The 20394-nt window shown below is 37.8% G+C and overlaps 1 long non-coding RNA gene across 1 annotated transcript; it reads right to left on the bottom strand.

Moving 5' to 3' along the window:
* Positions 1-480: 480 nt before the first annotated feature.
* LOC147997964 (uncharacterized) lies at positions 481-10885 on the bottom strand. The gene is made up of 3 exons (XR_015647416.1): positions 10756-10885; positions 1401-1485; positions 481-517 (listed from the first exon to the last, which is right to left on the bottom strand). It is a non-coding gene; the product is annotated as an uncharacterized LOC147997964 (long non-coding RNA).
* Positions 10886-20394: the final 9509 nt, after the last annotated feature.

Genomic DNA, 20394 nt, shown 5'->3' with positions numbered 1-20394 from the left:
CTTCTAGAATGTAGAATGTTGTTTTCTGTGTCTTCCTTGACTTCCTCCATTCTCACAAGATTCATATCAGTGAAGAAACTGCACACAGAATGTGAAAAACACTTGCTGGGCCACAGGATAGACAAAATCAACAAAACTTTCCTTGCATGGGATTAGAACATAGTGGACAGGAGATACATTCAGCTTAGTCAATGAAATGCTCCCCCTGTATACCTAATGGATTGACTTTTACCTTTGCCTGCTTACCCTGCTTAACCAGTTCCCAGGAGACTTCATTCTCAACAAGGGATAAGGAGGTGGACCAACATCTTATGCTTGCCCACTATTTCCCAGTTACTCCAAGATAAGCAAATTCCTCCAATAGGAGCTCCCACTTCCGTAGTCTACCTGGCTTCAGGTCTGAAGTTATGAGCCCAGTCAACAATTAAATCTCCATAACCAAGTCAAAGAAAATATTTCCTTTATTTAGTGTTGGGAAGGATAGGCAGCTCTGATGGTGTCTTCCTTATTGTAGGTTCTTCTTGAGACAGGAGAGAGGGAAGAGCATTGGAGGAGGTTAAGTCTTGATCCATTTAGAGTTTCAGTATAATAATAATAAGTATAATAATCATCATCATCATCATCATCGCCATCATCATCAATAACATCATCATCATCAATAAAATCACCATCACTACCAACAGTAATTTAGGCTGGTAAGATGACTCATCATTTAAGAGCACTGACTGCTGGGTTGGGGATTTAGGTCAGCGGTAGAGCGCTTGCCTAGTAAACGCAAGGCCCTGGGTTCGGTCCCCAGCTCCGAAAAAAAAAAAGAAGAAAAAAAGAGCACTGACTGCTTTTCCATAGGTCATGAGTTTAATTCCCAGAAAAAATATCGTGTAATACAACCATGTATAATGGCATCTGAAGCCCACTTCTGTTGTGCTTGACAGATACAGAATAATCTTACAAATCAAATCAAATAAATCTTTAAAGTAAATAAATAAATGTTTACTTATCTAAGTTTGAGTTACTGTGCTTCTGTAGCTGACCAGCTTTTAGTATTCCTCTGAGGACAGGAAATGCATTCTCTGTCTATCAAAATCCCTGATGAGAGCTCACACATTACTTGCCATACACCAAGCCTGTTATTCAAACACAGATTCTGCTTTTCTGAGAAATTAAATAGCTTCTTATCACACTTCTATCCTTTCTTCATATCCTGCCTCTGAGAGGCACATAAGAAAATTAGTTTGTACATGAGGACATTAGAGTTGTGTTTTTTCTGTGGTGTGAGAAAACTGAGGTTAAAACAGAGGGGTCAGGACAGTCAACAAGGAAGTGGGCATAATGGCTATCTTTTGTCCAAATGCTGTTGGTGCAATGGGTCAGCACTCCTGGGAGTTTACCCAACTCACAGGTCATCTTCTGGAGCTCATTTGTCAATTTCTCCAACTTGCTCACTGATGGTAGAAGGTTGGAATGATGCCTTCCCAGCATACCCTGTAGATAAATAACAGGGAATATGCATATTAATGGCCAAGACAGTTGAGAGAAAATGCTGAGACACACAATGAAGCTTGACGAAAGGGGAAATCTATAGATGCTTGGTAGCACTGAAAGAGGAGGAAAGCTCTCTTCAAGCTGGACCTATTAGCTATTTTCTTTCTCCCAACCATGATTGTGAGACATATGCCTGACACCCTTCTGCAGTCCCCCTGGCCCTTAGCAACAAAATCTGGCCAAGACATGAAGAAATGGAGGACATTTTCAGTTCATATCTGATGGGATGCAGGTAAGTCCTGGAGTCCATAGTTTTTAGGACACCAAGCCTTAATCATGTATGTTCAAGACAAAGAGTCACAGACCTTGATGCATGTCCAGGGCAGTAGCTCTTTCTCCATTCTTGTCACAAAATTCCAATGGCATGTACAGGAATTCTCTGGAGATAAAATTCTGTACTCTACCGTGATAGTCAAAGCTTTTATCCCTATGGCTCTTATTGGTATTTTTCCTCATTCAGAATGAAATTAAGGAGCTCAGAGGAGACCAGCTGCATGCTTGACAATTCCTGGCTCTCTGCCAAAAATTCATTAGATATTCCTGAAACTGGGTGTCTTCTTTAGGAATCCAGAGCCTTCAAGTCGTAAGTTCTACTCCTAGAAGGCCTGAGCCAAGAACACCTGGTCTAGGAACCTACCCACTACTCTGACTCCTCCCCATACATCAACTAGCCATCAAGAAAATGCAAAATACTGATGCCCGTAAACCATTATGATCGAGTCAGTTGCTCAATAATGCATCATTTAGACAGCCAAAATAAGCAATCACAGAAAGCCATAAAAGGAAAGTCGAAAACTTAGCCAAGGAAAGATAAAAGGAATTGAATTTGAGGTCAAAAGTGAAGTTCTATGTGAGGAAAAAATTAGAAGGAATTAGGCCAGAAATCACACTTTATTTAAAATAAAATGTGACAACAAGACAGAGCCACAAATAAAATATTGTTAAATTTGACATTTTGAAACCTCTTCTGGAGATTGAAGGGTAGAATCAGGACATGGTTTTTGGCTGGCAGCACCATTGAAAACCCAGTGTTTTGGTGGAGGATTTTACATCAGAAGCCTTAGCTTTACTACAGAGCCTAGGTCCAAAATACAAATCATAGTCTGTCAACTGTTTGCCATATCTTGTGCTCCAAAGAAAAGGAGGAGTTCATTTAGTGATGATTTGGTGATGACTCTAACTCCTTTCAGAGTCATAGATATTACCAGCATATAGAAAACCACAAGACCCATTGTCAAACACCAGTATTCTCCGCAATGCCCACAGTCACCATAGTAATATCAGTGGTGAACTCTACAGTGTGATTTGATTCTGTTTCCTGTTGTTGCAGCATATAAACCTTGTTTCTTTGACCCACAGAGAAATTTCAAATAAAATAATGAATAATTTTTGCATTGAAAGCAATACGTGGCTTGTGGTTTTAGTTAAAAATAGGGACCACAAGCAATCTTCACTCGGTGCTCTTCTTTTAGGAATGTGGTTGATTCACTTTTGCTTTTGCTTTTTGTTTCATTTTGGTGATTTTCTATTTTGTTTTGTTTTCTTTTTGTTCTTTTCTACATGCAGAGATCAAGAAGTGGTCAAAAGAATTTCTAGTACAAATTCAGATGGCTGGAAAGAGCCCAGTCGTTCTAACACGTCCACATTGTTTGCAGTACTAGGGTTTTTTTCTTTTGCCATTAATGTTACCCATTTTCACTCTTTTTGATCCTTTTATCCTGACAGAATTAATAATATATATATATATATATATATATATACATATATATATACATATATATATATAATTATTTGAATTTAAACTTTGAAATTCTAACTGCCCTATCTCCCTCCCAAAACCAGAACATGGATTGAGTCTTGTATGGTCTCGTTTTAATTCTTAGATCGGAAATCTTCCTGCGAACACTGAAGGTCCTGTTTCCAAACTGAGTCTGTATAGTTCAATAAAGATGCTCTTGGACAACCAGTTCTGTGGATATATAGTATTCCTGGAGGCAGGCTAGTAGACACAAGGGTGGAGAAAGGATTTAATACTTCAGATGGAGTAAGAGCTACCAGTCGAGTGTGATCTAGTATGGAGTGACCATTGGTGTAGCAGCCAGAATATTAGAAACACAGTAAGATGAGAGCATATTTGGGGTGCTGAGCTATGCTTATGTCAACTGCGCAATTGAGCTAGGGCAGATTTAGAAGTGATGAGAAGAGAGTAAAAAGGACACCTTGCTTTTTGTTAGAGGCTTAAAAAAACATGACAATGGAGCTAAAGCACATCAAAAGTTTCTCAGCGTATGTGGCTTTCAAGTGCATTCTAAGGGAACCTGATCAACTCTGGTAGCTTGGTCTTCCTGGAGCTTACACTGAGGGAGTAGAAACAACCTTCTGCAGAGTCTTATGAGACCAATCCATGACCATAATGAGCATGTCCAAAGTCACCTTGACCATGAGAGTTAAAGGTGACCCACATGTATCTTTTGATTATAACCATTTCTTCTTTGTCATCTTTTAGTGTTCCATTTGCTCAAAACTATTAGTGAAGAAGGTAAAATGATTCTAAAGGCTATTCTTGGTTGTCAACTATTCATCTGAGATCATTTAAACCACAACGATAGAGGGAATATGTGAAAAATTTCTACATAATATAAGGTCAATGTCAAATGTACTTCTTATATGGATCTTTGGAGTAGGATGTTGCATCTTTAACCTAAAACTTAATCAAGATCTATTCTTTATATTTATTTTTTCAGGCATCTGCAGATACATCCTTTTGAGGAATGAATCCTTCTCACTGGAGACCATAGAGGGGACCTGCATTTCAGTGATAATTAAATGTCACTTCAAGACATCAAAGCAAAATATCAAAGTTAGAATGGAATAAAATTATTAGGACAGTGTTTTGCAAACAACTTCTTTCACAAACAGCATTGGAAGGTGAGTTCTGAAATTTTGCATTTCATATTTGACTTTGCTGGTACTCTGACAGAATCAACTCACAACTGTTTGGGACTTTATTGTCAATTAAACACTACAAACAGCTGAATGCATCATATGCTCTGCTGTCTGTCTTAATATGTGTACAGTGAAGAACAACTATGCTAAACTATTCAACTGTTTTTCAATCAGCATCCTCAGACAAGTGTGGACTTCTCTGGGTTCTTGGATGGATAGGTTGAGAACACTTGCTGAGAGCTGCAAATGCAGAAGTGGGATTGTACATGCTTGGGGCATGAAAGGCCTGTGTGTAGATCATAAACAACTTCACAATATTCATTGCTTTAATAATTACTAGGAAGTGGACATCTGTAAAATGACTTCAGCAGACCAGCATGTGTAGAGAAACAGTAACTGATTCCCTGGAGATTTAAACGCACTGGATTGTGAAACATGGACTTAGAGGTACAGACATGTCAGCACAAGAAGGCTGGATAATCAAACATCTGTTGTACCTTAAGTTTCCCTACCTAATGTTTTGAGGCAAACAGAAACCGATTTTTTGCACTGAGGAATAGAATAAAAGCCAATTTCTTGAATATCCCAATCATAAGAAAATAATGACATCATCTGTGATGAACATCATCTCTCAGCATGGCTTCAGCATGTCTGAATGTCTGCTGTCGCCATGGGCTTTTACTGCCACCCCTTTTATAACTGCAGAGCTGCAATTTGCTTCAGCCACATCATCATCTCCTCATTCCTTTGGAGGGAGATTAGATCACTGTATCTGCCTATGCAGTCTTTCTCTACCTATAAAGGCCCAAGGAACTTTTCTCACTCCAGTGAGCTGTTGTAAGTAATCTTGACACATCTGTGTTGTTAGTGGCTGTAATGTCTTCAAATCCCAGAAGACTATTTATGAAAAGGAGTTGATTGAGGAAGTCTTGGGTATTTCTGTAATAGGGGCTGGTGGGATTGATGAACAGGACTGCCTTCCCAGACTAGATCTTGCAGTTCACCTACACCTGAGCCATGCTTACAGGTTGCAGCTTCCCAGAAAAGAATGTTCAGTTGAAGATACTGGTCTGTTTGAGCATGGCAATCCCAATGTATTCTTAACCATGCATTCTATTTGAATCCACATAGAAAACATGGAAGAAAGAATTTTTACTTTTTCATGTTTGCACTCACAATGCTACCAAACCCTTACAGACATTAGAACCTGCATACTGAAGATTTATCCATATACCAATGACCAGATGAGACATCTAGCCTTTTGGACTTATAAACTAATAGATTCTAGGACTTTACAAACAGTCAGCCATTGTTAAATTATGTGGTCCATAGTCTGTGATAATTGTGACTAATCTGATTCCTCTGTACAGAGGGATTCATCCTTTAGTATCTGTTTTGGAAAACCAACTACTACACCAGGTATCTAGAGAAGACCTTGTACAGCAGTTTGTCTCAAGTAAGAGTTTCAGCTCAGTTACAAATTTCCAATGGCCACATTCTTTTAGTCTGATTTTCACGAGATGCTTTGATACAGTGCTTCTTATTTTCTATAGCTCTTGGCAACAGAATTAAAATAGGAATAGTAACCTATCAATGAAATGCACAGTAATTTATTTGCATGAGTGCATCAGAGAGAAGGATTATAGGATAAACAAGAATTGGAAAACAAGATGTCCTTCCTTCTGAGGATCAAGACCTGGAAACCCGAACTACATAAAAATCTGAGACAAGTTGACTGAGGTTTGTTCTTTCCTTCAATCATGAGGTTCCTAGTGAAGGAGCTCAGGTCTCAAGAGTTGGCAAAAATTACCTTAATTGCTGAGCCACGTCAACTGCTGAATACCTCATTCATGGACCTGAAGAAACTCTGTATCCATCCTGCTATAATGTGTGTATATCTATGTAACATTCATAGAATGGACACTTTACTGTTCGTTTGAAAGCAACAGTTTGTCCCTGGAGAGACACAGATTTCTTCTCTCACACATTATTTCACAGGCTGATGGTGGGTCTCATAAGTTCATTCCGGGAGTTTTTTTACAATAATCATTCAATGATCTGGAAGAAACACTTTTTAATATTATGAGATCTACTAGAACAATATCAACCATAGTTTTCCCTTCCCCGTTGATTACTGAATCATACTCCACTAAAGTGTGAGGTCTCTGATGAAGGCAGCACCCCCCCAGACTAGTCTGAATGTTGCTCTTGGCACTGCATTTATGATACATAAATGTGATTTCCTTACCACTTTCTTCCCCAGGAGAGTTTTTCAATTCTTGATTTCATCCAATGTGTCTAATCTACATCGTCACCCAGGATGAGATTTGAGAGATTTGCAAAAAATAAAAATAAATAAATAAATAAATAAATAAATAAATGAACAAATAAAAATGAAAGAAATAAAAGAAAGGAAAACTGCAAGCTTATCTCACCATTTGACTCAGAAATCTAAAGTGTTAGTCAGTGGAAATACTAGTGGAAGGACTGAGATGAAGTCTCAACTAGAAGCACTTCTCTCCCAGATATTAGTGTAAGACACAAACTGCACTATTGGTATCCAAAGCACGGAGGAGTTCACTCTGAGCAGAGGACACAATACTTATCTTTCCTTTCTTATTTAGGACCTTTTTATAATTGACAAAAAGAATGAATGCCATGAGCTCTCAGTGACCTTCCAAACACTTGACTTTTGGAATAAAGAAATAAATGATATAAAATCTCTGACTTCCAGGAGCCATAAGAACTGAGAAGTCCAGATGTTTCTGAGAGGCTCGCAGCTCTAGATTCCTATATGTGGAAGGCTCAGATCAAGGTTATGTCTTCAGCAATCCCACTCAATCTGTACCAAGGACTCACAGAGCTTTCCCAAGGACGATGTATTTCTTCCTTTTTTTTTAATATCAAGACAGAAGACCAACTTCCTTCTCCCGTTCTCGGATCTTTCCAAACTCTTTGTTATCCCTGTCAAATGGCTGTTTACTCTGAATTACAGGCCAATTATTTAACCCTAGAAGTCCTGAAGGAATATCTGAGAGGCATTTGCAGACACGACAACACTTGTGACATCACAGAAGAGGCTATGACTCTTCAGGTTAGAAATAGATTTTTCAGGAAGCGCAAGGCCCTGGGTTCGGTCCCCAGCTCCGAGAAAAAAAAGAAATAGATTTTTCAAGGAGGGCCTAATGATGATTTCACGACACCTGCCATAGCCTACCTGCTAAACAACTTTCCTTACATGAACCAGATACAAGGGTGCCCTTTCCAGGAGTGTTTCCTGTGACACAGTGGAAACCTTTACAAACTCCATCTCTCTAAAGCTACAAACTTCTCTTTGCTTCATTAGTGGTTACATGCTCTGAATGGTGAAATTTGTTCAGGGACTTGGCATCGGTAAAAAAGATTTAGGAACATGGAGTGTAGGAGATTCTTCTAGAAAACATTTTATTCCAAGGTTCATTACTGTGAAATACAGTTCAAATTCTAGGATTTCTCTGTCTCCCAAAGGCCAGTATTTTCCCTACAGACCTTTAGTTGAATGAATATTGTATTTCACTTCTTACTGTATATTCCTTGATAGGTGATTTTATAAAAGTTCCTGAATGTGTACTCAAAAATTCTGATTTCCACTTCCATTTTTTGCAATGATTTCTCAAGTAAGGTGCACAGCTATATACTGAGTATAACAGTGTAAATATGGTGTACCGACATCAAATGATAAACTCCGAAATCCTATTTTATCCAAAATTTCCAGATATCAGTAAAGAAGAGGACTACATGGAGCATAGAATTCTCTTCTCTAGTCACTTTGATATCAGCTTCAATATCCACATTCCAGTGTCTCAGGCCAAGATTTAAGGGCTTAGGATGTTTTACCATGTTTCTTTCTTAAGGCCCAACATAAGATAGAGGAGGATGGGGAGAAAGAAGAATGGCTTCTGAACCAGTGAAACCTCAACTTAAATAGGTTCATAAGAACAGGAAAGAGTCTATTTTGCAATGCCATTTGTGGATTCTACCTTCTTGACCTAGTTCCCCCGAATCCATGTTAAAATTACATCTAACTTCATACTTAGGAGTCACCAAAAGTGTGTGTGTGTGTGTGTGTGTGTGTGTGTGTGTGTGTATATATATATATATATATGTATGTATATATATATATATATATATATGTATGTATATGTATGTAGATGTAGATGTAGATGTAGGTGTAGATGTAATGTAGATATAGATATAGATATAGAGATAGAGATAGAGATAGAGATAGATAGATATAGATATAGATATAGATGATAGAGATAGATAGAGATAGAGACAGAGACAGAGACAGAGACAGAGATAGAGATAGAGATAGAGATAGAGATAGAGATAGAGATAGATAGATAGTTACAGATATAGATATAGAGATAGAGATAGATATAGATAAAGATATAGATATCAGCCACCAAAACTAGATGAGATTGATGAAGCTAAGAAGTGCATTATACCAGGAACCGGATGTAGATTCATCCTGAGAGACACAGCTAGACCATGTCAAATATAGAAGTGAATGCTAGTTGCAATTCAGTAAACTGAAAACCGAACTCTTGTTGGTAGATTTTGAGAAAGGATTACAAGAGTTGAAGGTGCTTTCAACACCATAAGAGCAACTTTATTGTTCTTATTGCCAATGAACCAGAATTTCCTGGTACTAGACCAATATTCAAACACTTTACATGGACAGACCAAATGCTCTAAATGGATATGTAGCAGAGGATGGCCTTGATGGACCCAAAAGGAAGGAGAAGCCCTTGATCCAACCTAGGATTGTCTTCTAGTTCTAGGGATTGTCAAGTGGCAGAAAGTGTGGTTAAAGCAGGGGTAGTGAATAGGTAGAGATCTTATAGGAAGGAAAATTAGAAAGAAAATAATATTTTACACGTAAATATAGAAACATCAAGTTTAAATAAAAGCACTAAAATTTGCTAAAAAATAAATAAAGGAAAGATATAAAGATATGAAAACAGTCAACTAATCACACCTATTGACTTGGGAATCTAATTCAAAGTAATACTAGTGGGAAGACAGAGATGATGAAATCTCAACTAGAAGCACTTCTCTCTCCCAAACATCAGAGTCAGATACAAACTGCACTATTGAAATCCAAGGCATGGAGGAATTTCCTCTAAGCTAGGGACACAATACTTGTCTTTCCCTTATTCCGTAGGACCTTTTTCTTTTGGACAAAAAGAATAAAGGCCATTAGCTTGCAGGAAAACAATTGTGCCCTTCCCAACACTTGGCATTTGGAAGAAAGAAATGAAAGTTATAAACTCTCTGACTTCCAGGAACCATAAGAACAAGGAAGTCCAGATTCTTCTGAGAGGCTCTCAGCTCCTGATTCCCATATGGGAAAGACTCAGATCAAGGCTATCTCTTAAGTTACTCCACTCAACCCATATGAAGTACTCACTTAGCATTCCAAGGACCACATATTTCTCCCTTAATTTTATACCTAGGCAGAAGGCCGTGTTCCTTCTCCCCATCTTTGTTGGGCACTATGGGAGTAGAAGCCCTTTGTCCTCCCTAGGTTTGTCTCGAAGTTCAAGGGAATATCAATTGGCAGAAAAGGGGGTTAGAGAAGAAGGGGAAGGGAACTGGTTTGGACCTTATGGGCAGGAATCTGGGAAAGGAAATAATATGTTAAATTTAAATATAGAAACATCCAGTTACAAAAAAACAAAAAAATTTGCTAAAGAGTGAAAAAAATGAAAAATATAAAAGAAAACTGACAACGAATCACATCTATTGACTCGGAAATATAAAGTGGTATTCAGAGTAATACTAGTGGAAAGAGTGACAGGATGAAGCCTCAAACAGAAGCTCTTCTCGCTCCCAGATATCAGTGTCAGACACAAATAGCAGCATAGGTATCCAAAGCATGGTGGAGTTTACTCTGAGCTGAGCACACAATAATTGTCCATCCCTTTTTCCTTAGGACACATTCTTTTTGTCAAAAAGAATAAAGGCTATGAGCTCTCAGGAAAACAACCGTGTCCTTCCCAACACTTGTCTTTTGAAATAAAGAAATGAATGGTATAAATTCTCTGACTTCCAACAACCATAATAAAAGGGAAATCCAGATGATTTTGGAGGCTCCCAGCATCTGTTACCCATTTATGGAAGGCTCACATCAAGTCTATCTCTTCTGCATTCCCACTCAATCTGTACCAAGAACTCAATGAGCTTTCCCAAGGACCATGTATATCTTCCTTTTTTTTATACCAAGAAAGAAGGCTTCCTTCTCCCCATCTCTGATCTCTTCATCCTCTTTGTTTTCAGTCCCAAATGGCTGTTTACTCTGAATTAGAGTTGAATTAGTAAACACTAGAGGTACTGAAGGGATATCTGACAGGGAGTTGCAGTCATGACAACACTTGTGACATCACAGAACCTAGAGCTTTCCAGGTTACAAGAGATGTTTCAGGGAGGGCCTAATGAATATGTCATTGAGAAGTGCCAATGCTTACCTGTTAAACAGCTTTCCTTACATTGACCAGGTTCGATGGTACTGATTCCACTGTATGTCTCCTCTGACACAGTGGAAACCTTTACATACTCCATCTCTCTAAAGCTAGAGACTTCTCTTTGCTTTATTAGTGGTTACATGCTGGGGCTTGTTGCATTAGTCAGGGGCTTGTCATGGGTAGAAAATATTTAGGAACATCTAGTGTAGGAGATTCTTCTAGATAATATTTTTATTCCCAGGTTCATTCCTGTGAGATAAAGTTCAATTTTCTTGGTTATCCATGTGTCACAAAGGCCAGTATTTTCCCTACAGACCTTTAATTAAATGAATATTGTATTTTACTTTCCTTGACAGGGGACTTCATAAATATTCCTGAATGTGTACTCAAAAATTCTGTTTTCCAATTCCATTTTCTGCAATGATTTTGGCAACAAAGTGTGCCCAGCTATAGAGTGACCATAATGTTGTGAATACTGTGTACTCACTTCAATTAATAAACTCCTAAATGCTTATTGTATCTAAAAATTACCATACATCAGCAAAGCAAAGGGCAACATGGACTATAGAATTTGGTTCTCTAGTCCCATTTGATATAAATTCTGCATTACCTATCTTCCTGCGTTCCCATAGCCAGACTTGAGGGATTTGGATGTTTTACCATTGTTCTTTCTTTAGTAGAAACCTTAGATACTGGAGGATAGGCACGGATAAGAATGGCATGATTACTAGTCAAACCTGAAATTGAATATGTTCATAATACTGGAGGGAGTCTATTTGACATTGTCATTTGTGAATTCTACATTCTTGACCTAGTTGGGCAGATTCTGTTAACATTCTACCTAACTACCTAGCTGTAGGAGCCACCAAAAGTATAAGTATATATACATCTGCCACCAAAACGATATAAAATTGATGAAGCTAAGAAGTGAATTCTGCCAGGAACCGGATATAGACTTTCCTGAGAGACACACCTAGAGTATGTGAAATACAGAAGTAAATGATACAGTGGGAAACCTATGAACTGAAAATGGACTTCTTGTTGGTAAATGTTGAGAAAGGATTACAAGAGCTGAATGGGGCTTTAATCCCCATAAGAACAATGCCAATGAACGAAACCTTTTTGGTACTAAATCAATATTCAAAGACTGCACATGGACAGACCAATGGCTCCAACTGCATATGTAGCAGAAGATGGCCTTGGTGAGCACCAATGGAAGAAGAGGCCCTAAGTCCTCCCTAGGTTTGATTCCCAGTTCAACGGAATGTTAAGAGGCAGTAAGCGGAGTTATAGAAAAAGGGGAGGTGGACAGTTTAGGGCTCTTATGGACAGGAAACTGGGAAAGGAAATTACATTTATAATGTAAGTATAGAAGTATCCAATTAAAAATCAATAAAATTGCTAAAAAATAAAAAAAAAAAAACAAAAGATAGAAGTAAAAGAAAAAAGGGGTTGGGGATTTAGCTCAGCGGTAGAGCGCTTGCCTAGCGATCGCAAGGCCCTGGGTTCGGTCCCCAGCTCCAAAGGAAAAAAAAAAAGAAGTAGAAGAAAAGAAAAGAAAACTGTCAATGAATCATACATATTGACGCAGAAATCTAAAGGGTACCTCTAAGGGAATGGTAATCAGAGTAATACTAATGGAAAGACTGAGATGATGAAGTCTCAAATCGCTGCACATCTCTGTCCCAGATGTCAGTGTCAGAAACAAAGTCCAGTATACGAATCCAAAGCAAGAAGGAGTTTACACTGAACTGAGGACACATACATGTCATCCCTCCTTCCTTAGGAACTTTTTCTCCTGGGCAAAAAGAATGAAAGCCATGAGCTCTCAGAAAAACAACTGTACTCTTCCCAACACCCGACTTTTGGAATAAAGAAATGAATGTTAAAAAAAGGAGAGGCCCCTTGTTCCTTCCTAGGTGTGACTCCCAGTTCAAGGAAATGTCAAGGGGCAGTAAGAGGGGTTTAAATGTATAGGAAGGGGTACATTTAGGTCTCTTATGAAGAGGAAAGTTGGAAAGGAAATAACATTTAAAATGTAGATATAGAAATATCCAAAAAGCATTAAAATTAGTTTAAGATTAAAAAAAAATGAAAAAAATAAAAGTAAATAAAACTGCAAGGTAATCAGACATATTGATTCAGAAATCTAGAGGGACATTGTGAGGGAATGGTAGTCAGCATAACACTAGTGGAAAGACTGAGATGATGAAGTCTCAACTAGAAGCACTTCTCTCTCCCAGATATCAGTGTCAGACAGAAACTGCACTATAGGAATCCAAAGCATGGAGGAGTTTAGTATGAGCTGAGGATACAACACTTGTCTTTCCCTTCCTCCTTAGGACATTTTCTTTCTGGGGGAAAAAATAAAAGCCATGAGCTCTCAGAAAAAAAAAAAAAACTTCCTGTCCCAACACCTGGCTTTTGGAATAATGAAATTAATGATAAAAAAATCTCTGACTTCCAGGAACCATAACAAGCAAGGAAATCCAGATGCTACTGAGAGGCTCCCACTTCCTGCATCCCATATGTGGAAGACTCAGATCAAAGCTATGTGTTCAGTGAAACCTCACAAGCCCTACACAGCACTCACTGTGCTGTCCCATGTTTCTTGACCACATATTTCTTCATTTTTTTAAACTAAAACAGAAGGCCACCTTCCTTCTCCCCATCTCTGTTATGTACATCCCCTTTGTTCTCGCTCCCAAATAGCTTTTTGCACTGAAATAGAGGCCATTTAGTAATCCCTAGAGCTACTGCAGGAATATCTGTGATTCAGTTCCTTGTGACATCCAAAAGCTAGTGCTCTCCAGGGTACAAGAAATTTTTCAGAGAGGGCCAAATGATGATGTCACTAAGAACTGTCATGGCCTGTTACCTCTAAATATCTTTTCTTACATTGACAGATTCAAGTGTGCCTTTTCCAGGAGTGTCTCCTGTTACGCAGTGGTGACATTTATGTACTACATCTCTCTACAGTTGGAAACTTCTCTTTGCTTCATCAGTGGTTACAGGCTCTGAATGGAGAAAGTCAGTAAGGGGCTTGTATTGGGTAGAAAAGATCTAGGAACATGGGTTGTAGGAGATTCTTCTGGATAATAACTCTTTCACGGGTCCATTCCTGTGACCGTTCAATTTCCTAGGTTTTTCCTGTTTCACAAAGGCCATTTTTTCTCTACTGACATTTAATTGAGTGAATTTTGTATTCATTCTCTAATTGTTCATTCCTTGATAGGGGGCATTTTAGATATTCCTGTATGTGTACTAAATATTCTGTTTTTTGTTTTTCGGAGCTGGGGACCAAACCCAGGGCCTTGCGCTTGCTAGGCAAGCGCTCTACCACTGAGCTAAATCCCCAACCCCATATTCTGTTTTTTAATTCTAGTTTTTTTGCAATGATTTTGGCAACAAAGGTGTCCTAGATATGAAGTGAATTTAACGGTGTAAATCTACCTACTTAAAATAATAAACTCCCCAATTTTTATTTTATGCAAAAAAAATAACTGCCTGAGTAAATCAAAGGACATCATGGACTATTGGGTGTGGTTCTGTAGTCCCATTAGATTTCATTTCTGTAATATCTACCTTCTTGTGTTCCAAGGGTGAGATTTCAGGGTTTTGTACGTTTTAAAATGATTCTTTCTTCAGGCCAAAGATAACATACAGGAGGATTGGCAGGGAGGGAAGAACTTGAGGTCCACTGAAACCTCAACTTTAATAGGCTCATAAGAACAGGAGCAAGTCTATTTGGCATTGCGATTTGTGAATTCTACATTCTTGATGAAGCTGCTCAGAATCCATGTTAAAATTCCATCTAATCTCATAGCTGTAGGAACCACCAAAAGAATATATATATATATATATATATATATATATATATATATATATATATATACATATGCCACAAAAACTAGATAAGATTGATGAACCTAAGAAGCACATTCTGTCAGGAACCAGATAGAGATATTTTCTAAGGGACACACATAAAGCATGTCAAATACAGAAGCGAATGTGTTGTTTCAAAAATATAAAAATAAAAAAGTGGACTTTTACCCCACTAACAATGGCACCGTAGTTTCCCAAGTCTCTGCTATATATCCTCTTTGAATACAACTCCACTCCTCAGCTGCCCAGTTTCTCTTACTGCCACAGATGTTCTTACACTCAAAACCTCACATAAAAGAACACAGAACACAATAATCTTTGACCAAATTGGTAAGATATAATTGCCCACTTAAGCATACCAAGCCTGGTTCCATCCATACCTAATGAAAATTAATAACAACCAGTAAATACACAGAGCAGAATCTTAACTTCACCTGCCATGGCTTCTCACCCTCTCCTCTTCATTTCTCTCCTTTTCCTCTAGTCTCTTCTACTTTCTTCAAACTTCTTTCCTTCCCTTTCTTCCTTTTCTTCCATTGATAGGCCTCCTTCTATCCTGTACCTGCCCCTCACTTGTACTTCACAAACTTAATTGGGAAGTTGTTCTAGGGAAGTCACAGATGCTCTGAGTACAGTACAAGGCAGCTGTCCTTGGAGCAGTGGATTAGCATCAAAATACAGATAACTTCAGTGTAAACAATATTTCTCCCTTTTTGTCCAGTTAAACAGCCTTTTCATTTACATATCATTTGAGTAAGATTATTACCGTTCTACAATTTATAAAGCATATGATATACTCAATACCCAGTCCATCAATATATCAGTTAGAAAGAACATTTAGTTTTCATTCCAGTTTCAGAAAGGCTTAAAATCTATATTATGTCTTGGCTAGCTTGTATACTATCTGATAACTATCCAATAAAATATGTATATTCAGAGTTATACAACCTGATAAGCAATGAGACTATAATCAGTCTCCAACCCAGTCAGAAAACTGAGAATGACCAAATATCTATACACATAGGATGCCTAAGAGGACTTCTAGAACTGAGAGGTTGTAGAGACAAATCTCCACTAGCACAGTCCGCTGTTAGCAACATGTGAGCCTAAGTCTTCAGCCTTCTGTCCCAAGATCAACTGACAGCCTCTTGAAATGCAGACTTGGAAGGGCTGGTTACCCTGTAATGGCAAGGTTTATCAGTCAAATCCTCTGCATAATTTGTCCTTTTCTGGATAGTATTAATCTGCAGATGAAACAGTCGTTTTTTCCAGTGACGGCCTAGCCACAAATATTGCCTCATCTGGAGGTAGAGATGTTAAAATTCTTCATTAAATCTGCCAAAGGGGAACAGTTAGGAGCAACTAAAGATAAATAAAAACTTTAAATCTCAAATTTTGTGAATTTCTGACGTTGATAACCATCTATCTATCTAAGAATATCTGGACTATTGTCTTTATATCTTAATATGTCTTGAAAGTACTTCTACAAAGTCAGAGCCATGACTTTGCTATTTGAATCTTAACTCACAGGTGTAATCAACTCAGAAGATTGTAATGACAACAATATTAGGACTGGCTCTTGTACTTTTAAATTTTTTTTGTCAAATAAATTCTATACCCAAAGAAAGATAAGATTAAGATTAGTTACCAAATGCGATTCTGACTGTATAACTCAATCTATCTTATTCCTCCCTGCTAAATTTCAACCAATTATAAATTCTTTATAAAAACAACTTTAGAATAACCCTTTCCAGACGTGCCCCACAAATTCCAGGGAATTGAGAGAACAACTCCTCCATAATTTCTTCAAGGTGTATATGGTGTTGAGTGTGTTGAGATAGGGGGTAGAGAGAATGAAACAAATGTGATAGCAGTTATGTCCTGACTGAACCCAGCTGTAAGTCATTGAGACCAGGATTCCAAGTAGGTACACTCTGCAAAATTCAACTTGCAAGGCAAACATTTAGAATTGAGGTATCATTTTGATTGGATCTCCTGAATATATTTTTTCAGGAGGTATACCGCTATCAAATCTGATCAGTATGACTCTGTGATGTTTCCAGAGCCTAATCACATTTTTTAAAAACACAAGGACAAAATCTTTCTCCCAAAACACTCTGTTCCTTAGTCTGAAACCAGAAAAGCTTGTATCTTGCACTCTCTCTCAGGGTAATAATATAAGCTTAAAACTCAAAGTCACACCCATCATGAAGATTAAACAATTTTTAAAATAGGAATTTATATAAACATTGAGCCTGATATCACTCTGTACTCGGTGATATCAGGAAATTAACCCAAAGTTCCTAGTGGAGCCCAGGTTAAGAGAATTTGAACTTCTTATTGTGGTAAATATCAAAAGTAACCACAAATTATCGCTAGCCGTCATCAACGAGCCATATAGTATGGTAATTCATAAAACTAACCAAATACATTCTATCAATTCTAGTATCAATAAGCAACACATTAAACCAGGACTTTTGCCCAATATATCTCAATCTGTTATGCTCTCTTCCCAAAGCCACAGATTTTTCTTTACCCATAGTAACTTCTAAAATATATGTCTGCATTCACTCTCCTTGGTGTTACAGACATTTCATCACAACTCTGTACTTGGTAGTTACTAATTTTCCCTAAGTTCTGAACAATAGATGAAAATCCCTACCTATTTCAGGTAATCTGTCTACTCTCTTCTTTATAAAAACAAACTTAATCACTTGTTACTAATAGTAAAAAAAAGAAGTATCTTGTGTAACTAGGATTTCCTGTGAAGCCCATGTTAAAAAGAAAATGAGTATCCTGAAAGACATTCTAAACAACTTTCTTTAAAAAGCAGCTTTAATCTCTTAACTCTCTGAGCTGCCCTAATTTATCACACAGCAGCGGACCAACAGCCTGTCAGCCCAGGCTGCTTCCCCATTTCTTTGTGTGATTTCCTGCCCTTAAGTTGTCAAGACTTAATATGGCACTGGTGTCATATTGCTTAGAAAATAAAAAGTTCTCTCAACTTTTTTGATTACTCTTGGATTCTTGCCCATCACCCTGTTTTGCCATCTGTTGTTGTAAAAAAAAAAGAAAGAAAAAAAGAAAACTAGTCTTTTACCCTGCTATCACAAGCACCATAGTGTCCCAATATATCTGGTAGATATCTTGGTGAAAACACATCCCTACTCCCTGTCAGCCCAGTGTACCTTGCCGCCACACATTTTTCTATACTCAAACCCTCACATAGAAGGACACACAACACAAAAATTGTTACCCAATTGATAAGATATAATTGCCCACTTAAATATACAAAGCACTTTACCATCCATCCCTTCGGAACATTAATAACAACCTGTAAATACACAGAGCAAAATCATAAACTCACCTGCCATGGTTTCTCACCCTGTCCTCTTCCTGTCTCTCTTTTTCCTCTAGTCTCCTCCTCTTCCTTCAAACATCTCTCTCACCCATCCTTCCTTCTCCTCCAATGACAGCCCTCCTTCTATCCTGTACCTGACCATCACCTGTACTTTACAAATTCAATGGGAGTTGGTTCTGGTGAAGTCACCTGAGTTCTGAGTACATGACTAGGCAGCTGTCATGGGGCAGTGGAATTAGCATCAAAATACAGATAACTTCAAGGCAAACCACAACTAGTAGCTTTGATATTCTAGTGAAATCTTTCAACCCCTGAAAAATTGTAAATGTGATCATGTTCTAGTTTCTTCTCGTGCTTGATGCTCAAAAAGCAATACCCAACACTGTATGAGAACAAATATTACATAGTTAATGTAAAGAAAACAAATTACTCCCAAGGCCAACATAACTTCATAAGTAAGCAATTTGTTATACAGTAACAAAGAGTAAGCAAAGTACTTTTTTTCAGTTGGTTTCCCTTCACTGTAGGCAGCAATTTGAATTTACAGAGCAATGGTTAAGTATTGTATTATTTATCTTTAAAATTACCCTCATAAGAATCTTTAAAAAAACAAAAATCTCAACAATTGTATAAAAATGTCATATCTGCTTTAAATGATCAGAATGCACATCTGTGATTGTTAATCCTTATTAAATCAATCAGGAAACTGAGGGTAAAACTCAGTCAGAAATCAGTCATCAACAGCCCAGCCTTTGTGACAGTCACACCATTATCCTGTACCACCATTGTTCTTGATCCCTTACCTTAAAAGGTCCCAGCATTTCTGAACTTCAAATTGTTCCATTAATTGTTTTTTTTATATCAGACTCAATAGTGAAAACATCTTAACCAGCTTCACAAACAATTTTAATTTCCAAATGCTTTTTAAGGGTTGTGGTCATCGCTGACCATTCCACATTTCCTCCGGCAATGATGGAAGCACTGATGTGCACCAGAAGGAATCCCTAAGAGACCTCGATCACTCTTATTGCAAATACCAGTGGCGCTGCCCTCAGAGTGATGGGAAGCTCCATGAGTATGTCCATGCACTTCTTAGATTAAGATAGATATGAGTGCAATAACCGAGTGACTACTTTGCATGAAGTCCTAGTTGGGTTCATGACTCACCAAGGTCCAACGAGACTGTGATGAAGAGTGGGCCATACCCCTGGATTTCTAAAGCTCTTTGCCATTCCTACCTCACAGGCCTTGGCAATACTCCATGTCAGAACCAAATTTGAACAATGCTTTCACCCTGGATAGAATTTCAAATACTATACTGAGTAGGGCATGTGAGCATCCTTACATTTTCCTTGACTTTAATGGAATCCTTTATATTTCTTTCCATTTAGGTTAATGTTGGGTACTGGCTTGCTGTCCATTGCTTCTATTAAGTTTCTGCATAGGATTGGTATCCCTGATCTCTCTGATGCTTCCAACAAGAAGGGGGATTGGAATATTTTTACAAGCTTTTTCAGTATCTAATGAGATTATCATGTGATTTTTTTCTTTCAGTTTCATTATATAGTGGATTATATTGATGGATTTTCAGAATTGAACCATCCCTGCCTCCCACTAGAAATTACTAATGGCACAGCATAACCTACAGAAGGGATCTCATATTCACATGCATACTTTATAGCTCCCCACCAAAAAAAAGAAAACAAAAACATGCAAACAAAAAATCCATGCACCCTACAGAACAGATCTAATAGTCACATACACACTCAAACATCCCAATCGAAAAACATAAAACATGCAAGCAAAAAAAAAAAAAAAAGCTACTCCCGCAACATCCAAATAGCATGAACTAAATATCACTTCTCATTAATACCTTTAAGAATTAATGACCTCTACTCAATAGTAAAAAGACACAGGCTAATACAGTAGATTTAAAAACAGGATCCATCCTTCTGATGCACTCAAGAAACACAATCCAGCAACCGAGATAGACACAACCTCAGACAAAGCGCTTGGAAAAGGTTTTCCAAGCAAATGGACACAAGAAACAAGATGGTGTAGCCATTCTAACATCCAGCAAATTGGACTTTCTAGCAAAAGTAATCAAAAGAGATGGGGAAGGACTCTTCATATGCATCAGAGGAAAAATAC

Source organism: Rattus norvegicus, chromosome Y (assembly GCF_021556685.1).
Source record: "Rattus norvegicus strain SHRSP/BbbUtx chromosome Y, alternate assembly SHRSP_T2T, whole genome shotgun sequence".
In the NCBI taxonomy this organism is placed as follows: Eukaryota; Metazoa; Chordata; class Mammalia; order Rodentia; family Muridae; genus Rattus; species Rattus norvegicus.
The sequence above is the reverse complement of the archived record's forward strand: the minus strand, read 5'-3'. Positions and strand labels throughout refer to the sequence as shown.